At 33.2% G+C, this 6,650-nt stretch overlaps 1 pseudogene across 1 annotated transcript; it reads right to left on the bottom strand.

Annotated features, from left to right (window-relative positions):
• Positions 1-2,167: 2,167 nt before the first annotated feature.
• On the bottom strand, positions 2,168-2,734 carry LOC103215079 (large ribosomal subunit protein uL23 pseudogene; annotated as a pseudogene). The gene has a single exon (XR_012092859.1). The product of XR_012092859.1 is annotated as a large ribosomal subunit protein uL23 pseudogene (transcript).
• Positions 2,735-6,650: the final 3,916 nt, after the last annotated feature.

Raw genomic sequence — 6,650 nt, forward strand, 5'->3', positions numbered from 1 at the left:
GTCAGTTATTAGGTTGCAGTCAGCAGTATCAATTGAAAACAAAATAAGCTACAGGTTACAGCTACTCAAGATGTGCATGAGAAATAGAAGATGGGCAACCCTATTAAGTAATGAATATAGGGAGATAAGTTTGAATGTCCTTGATTTTTTTTTTCATAGATTGTATTGAACATTATGGTTTGATATGTGCAGCATCAAATGTTGTCATTACATATCATACTGTAAAGCATGACTTTCCATTTAGATCAAATGTCTGGTTTTCCAAATTACTCTTGCTCCGTTTTTTATTCCAAATTGTCTTGTACATGTAAAAAGAAATGAAAATGAAATTAGTATGTTGACTCTGTTAGAAGTAGTTCATGAATTCTTCATTGACACCAGTGACATCAGATTCTTCAAAACTAATTCCAGTAATGGTTTGATTTTTTATCATCCAATTCATTGAATAGAGATTTTAGAGGTTAATTCTGTCAATGATAAAATATCCAATATTATTGTGAATGCTATCATAAATTTATTTAAGATATTAAGTATTGAAGCTACATTTTTTTCTGACAATAATAAAAATAGAAAATTTGGAGTACTATTATGATTGCAACTATGATCTTAGAATAAACAAACAAAGAAAACCAAGAAGACTAAAACCCCAAAACTTTGAGACAGACATGTATTTGAAGCTGGTTGAATGTTCACATATTTCTTATTGTATCCAGAAATTTCAATATTCTGGAAATAGAGACTCTGATTTCAGCTCTAACATATAAAGAGCTTAGCAATTGTTATCTCTATCCTTACAACAAGAAGATAGTTAAGCAAACTGAAAATCAGCTTCCTTTAAACTCATCAGATAACTGAGGTGACAGGACAAATTTTCCCACTGAACGCTGGAGAAACTGAGGTTTTTTGTCTATTTGAGCTAATGTAGCAAAATATCATAAGTGGGTGGCTTATAAGAAACAAAAATTATTTCTCACAGTTTTGGAGACAGGAAAGTCTAAGATCCAGACAAAGGAAGATTTGGTGTCCAGTGAGAGCCCACTTCCTGGTTCATAGAAGGCTGTCTTCTCTCTGTGTCCTCACACAGTATAAGCGAGAAGGGAGATCTCTTTTATGAGGACATGAATATCATTCATGAGAATTATACTCTCATGACCTAATCACCCCCCTAGGACCCCACCATCAAATAACATCACATTGGGAATTTAGTTTCAACATATGAATTTTGGATGAATACATCCAGTCTGTATAATCTGGCTAATAAAGTCAGAGTCAGAATCTACTTACCTGGAGTAGAAGATGCTTGAGCCATAAACTGGTAAAAACATCTAAATAATAATGTTGAACAATTTTCTGGAGGGTCATTGTGGACTAGCATGAGAAACCAATGAGGAATGTGTTCTTAGATGGTCTCCAAACTTTTGTGAGTTTTACATTCAATAACCTAACAGGTCCTTATGCTGTGGAGTCAAGAAAAATCCTTCATGGATCTACCAGAGGGATGGGAGAGTAACAATTTTAGCATAAGGTTAGAATATTCCAGACAAAGCACACCTACTCTAAAGGGGAAATATTTTGCCAGAATCTTATTCCACCTTCAGGAAGGGCAGATACAACACTTCTACACCCCTCTAGAATTCTTGTCTCACCTAAGGGAATGAGAATAAGAAACTCTTGTGAAGATCACAGTCCAGCAGGGACACAGACTAAAATACTGAGACTAAATGAAACGATAATGGAGCACATTTTCTTCCAAACATCTCACAACCACATCAAGAGAACTACAATATAACAACACTGAATAATAGTAAAAACAGCTATAAGGTATAGTATCTATATAAGAGGGATGCTTAGTGAAGCCGAAAGTCTAGAGGAGAGATACAAATACATTGGAGGTAGTTGAAGCCTTAGGCATTTATACCTATAGCAAACTTCAACAAAGCCCAACTCCTACTCACGTTAACATAAAATTCTAACTAAAGGCCTATTTACCACAGTTTCTATTACTTGATAAAACATCCCTGGATATCAAGAACAATTTACAAGGCTAGCTAAAAGACAAGACAAAACAGTCTGGAAAAAACAAAGCTAAGATTAGAACCAGATTCAGGTATGACTTACATTTTGGAATTATCAGGCAGGAATTTAATATAACTATAATTGATATGTTTTTTTTGTTTTTTGTTTTTTGTTTTTTATGTTGAAAAGATATATATATATATTTAGAATTAGGCAGCTGGACTCAGTTTAGATGATCCCAATTTTGTTGGCAACATCCAAAGCATCGTAATCAGGAGCCAGTCGAACATACGCCTTTTTCTCTCCATCAGGCCAAATCAGGGTGTTGACCTTGGCCACATCAATGTCATAGAGCTTCTTCACAGCCTGTTTAATCTGGTGCTTGTTGGCTTTAACATCCACAATGAACACAAGTGTGTTGTTGTCTTCTATCTTCTTCATGGCAGACTCAGTGGTCAGCGGAAACTTGATGATAGCATAGTGGTCAAGCTTGTTTCTCCTGGGGGCGCTCTTCCGAGGATATTTGGGCTGCCTCCGGAGTCGCAGTGTCTTGGGCCGCCGGAAGGTGGGTGACGTGCGGATCTTCTTTTTTTTGTGGCTGTGGACACCTTTCAACACTGCCTTCTTGGCCTTTAAAGCCTTCGCTTTGGCTTCGGCTTTAGGAGGGGCAGGAGCTTCCTTCTTCGCTTTCGGCGCCATCTTGTGAAAAGGGTCTATAATTGATATGTTAAGAAGCCTAATGAAAAAAGTAAACAACAAGCAAAAGAGACTTGTGATATAAGCAAAAAGATGGAAACCCTAAGAAAACCAAAAAGAAATGCTAGACATAAAAACAACAGCAGAAATGAAGAATGCCTTTCATCAACTCACCATCAGATAGGATATGGCTGTGGAAAGAGTTAATAAGCTTAAAGATATGTCCATGAAAACTTCCAAAACCAAAATAGAAAAGGAAAAAGAAAAGAATTAAGAGATAAACAGAAGAAAATATTGAAGAACCATGGGACAATCCCGAAAAGTGTAGCCTATGAACAATTGCAAAATTGAGATCCAAGAAAAAAAATAGAAATGAACACAGCCAAAAATATATGTATATTTGAAGTGATAATGGCAGAGTAATTTTAAAAATTAAGGACACACAACAACATCAAGCAAGATAAATACCAAAAAATCTACACCAGAAATATTATTGACAATACAGAAAACCAAAGAGAAAGAAAACATGTTGAAAGGAACCAGGGTGAAGGAAAGATGCCTTATAGAGGAACAAGATAATAATTTTTGTCTAAAACTATGCAAGCAAGAAAAGAATGAAGTAAAATATTTACCATGTTAAAAAAGAAGCTCACCAAACTTGAATTCTATATCCAGCAGAAATAGCTTTTAAATGTGAAGTAGATTTTCTCAGAAAACAAACACTGAAAGAATTTGTTACCAGCAGACCTGCCCTATAAGATATTTCCAAATATGCTTCTCATAGAGGAGGCAAATGATATAGGTCAGATAGTCAAATCCCTATAGAGAAAGAAAAAGTGCTGGAGAAAAATAAATGAAGTCAAAATAAAATGTTTTATTATTCTTATTTTTAATTGACCTAAAAATCAACTGTTTAATAACAGTAATAATGTATTAACTGATTATAGCATATGAATTGGTTAGATGAACAAACTAAACTTATGAGGCACAGGAAGTAGGATTTGAACTACTCTCTCATAAGGTACTTCCACTGGATATGAAGCATCGTGGTGTTATTGGAAGGTGGACTTAGATTAGTTATAAATGAATATTGCAAACTCTAGGGAAACCAGTGTTTTGTTTTTTTTTTTAAAGTTAGGAGATAAAATGGAAATATGAAATGGTCAATTAAAACCATGAAAAACAGAAAAAAAGAGTGGGGGTATGGACAAGAACAAATTCAACAAATAGAAAACGTCCTAAACTTTATAAATATTATAATAGTTAATTTCGTATGTCAACTTGACTGGGTCATCGAGTTTCTAGATATTAGATTAAACATTCTCAGTGTTTCTGTGATGATGATTTTGGTAAAATGAACAAAATTGGCATTGAAATCAGTAGACTGAGTAAAGCTGAGTGTCAGTCCTCTTATGGGTGGGCCCAATTCCTTCAGTTGAAGGCCTGAATAGATCCAAAAGTCTAATCCTCCCTTGAGTAAGAGGGAATTCTTTCGTGCCTTACTGCCTTTGAATTGAGATATCAACTTTTCCCCTGACTTTGATCCAGAGCTGGAATTTCACCTCCTTGTGGGTCTCAAGCCTGCCAGTCATCAGATGGAAGCTACAGAATCAGCTTTCCTAGGCCTCAGGCCTTTGGACTCTGACTAGAACTCCACAATCAGCTCTCCTGGGTCTTTGCCTTGCCAGTTCACTCTGTGGTTATTGATACTTGTCAGTCTTCATAATCACTTGAACCAAACCTTATAATAAATATTTTTGTGTATGTTTGTGTGTGTATGCGTGTGTGTCTTATTGGTTCTTTTCTCTGGTGATAGAAATGTAAAGAAGTTATATCAGTAATCACTTTAAATTTGAATTATCTAAATGTGCCAGTTAAAAGAGAGATTATTAGAATATATTAAAGAAAAAGCTATATTAATTTCAGACAAAATGGACTTTGGAACAGGAAGATTATCAGTGATAAAGGTAGGCATTATCTAATGATAAAGGAATAAATTTTTAAGGAGATATAACAATTCTCAGCGTAAATGTTTCTAACAAGAGATCCTCAAATGTGAGACAAAAACTGACAGAACTGAAAGGAGAAATAGACAAATCCAGTGTTACAGCTGGAAATGCCAAAACCTCTGATTTAGTAATTGATAGATCAAGCAGGCAGAAAATTCGTAAGGATATATATAGTTGACATGAACAGCAAAATCAATCAACTTGATTTAACTGACATTTATAGAATATTCCTCCAACCACAAAATACATATTCTTCTAAATATAATATGAAACATTCACCAAGAAAAACCAAAGTTTAGTTCATAAAAACAGTTTAACAAATTTTAAAGAATAGATACCAAAGTTAGGTCACAATGGAATTAACCTAAAAATCAATAACAGAAACATAACTGGATATTATAAATATTTGATAACTTAAAATATAATTCTAATGAGCAAAATGATCAAAAAGAGTGCTCAAGAGAAGTTAAAAAATTTATTCTAAATAAAAGTAAAATGCAACTTATCAAAACACGTGGTATGCAGTAAAAACAGTCAGTAGAGAGGGACATTTCTAGTGTTTAATTAACATATTAGAAAATATCTAAAATCAACACCTCAAGATTTTAGGTTTATGAACCTAGAGTAAGAAGAACAATGTAAGCCTAAATTGAGCATAAGGAAGAAATGACAATTAGAGGTGAAATCAATGAAATTGAAAACAGAAAATAGCACAGAAGTAAATGAAGCTAAATGCTGGTTTTTTGAAAAGATTAGTAAAGCTGAGAAACTTCAATCAAGAATAACCAAGACAAAAGACACAAAATGCCATACCAGGAATAAAAGAGGGTCTATCAAAACTGATTCCATAGACATTAAAAGGATGATAAAAGAAGACTTTGAATAACTCTGTGCCCCTAAATTTAATAATGTAGATGAAAGGGACCAATTCTTGGAGAGATACAAGCAACTCAAACTCATACAATGGGAAAAGGATAATTTTAATTGCCCTGTATGTATTGACTAAATTAAATTAAAAATTAGTAATCTTCAAACAAAAACAAAAACAAATCCTCAGGCCCAATGGTGAATTCTAACAAACATTTAAGGAAGAAATGATACGCATTTTCCACAATCTATTTCAGAACATAGGATGAGAGGGAACACTTCCTAAACTCATTATATAAGACCATCATTATCTAAATATCAAAATTAGGTATAAGAATTACAACAAAGGAAAAGTTTGGGTCAATATTTCTTTTGAATATAGATGTGAAAAATCTCAACAAAATATTAGCAAATAAAATCCAACAATATATGGAAAGAATTATACACCATGACAAAGTACAATTTGTTCAGAATACACAAGGCTAATTTGATATTTGAAAATGAATTGGTATTTTGCACCAAACCAAAAAGCAAAAGAATAAAATTTATCTATCCTATCAATACAGAAGAAGTATTGAACAAAATCCAAAACACGTACATGTTAAAAATCTTAGCAAACTAGGAATAGAAAAATTTCTAAATTTGATAAAGAATATCTACAAAAAATCTTAAAGCTAACACCATACTTGATCCTGAGGAACTGGATGCCATGATCGAGAATAAGGCAGGATGTCTTATCTCACCACTTCTATTCAGTATCATATTGGAAGTCCTTAACTAGTGCAACAAGACAACAAATAAATGATATATAAATAGATGAAGAAGAAAGAAATAAAACTTTGCTCACAAATCATACGATTATTGAAGTAAAAAATTTCAAATATGCATGTCTTACAAGCTTGTAGGATACAAGGTGATATAGAGAAGTCAATGCTTCTTTATATACAAGCAATGTGCAATTAAAATATAAAATTAAGAAATTATATTATTTACCATAGCATTCAATCGAATAAAATACCTAGGAAAAAAATTAACAAAATACGTAGAAAGCCCAGATGTAGA

The sequence above is a fragment of the Chlorocebus sabaeus genome, chromosome 4 (genome assembly GCF_047675955.1).
Source record: "Chlorocebus sabaeus isolate Y175 chromosome 4, mChlSab1.0.hap1, whole genome shotgun sequence".
Classification (NCBI taxonomy): Eukaryota; Metazoa; Chordata; class Mammalia; order Primates; family Cercopithecidae; genus Chlorocebus; species Chlorocebus sabaeus.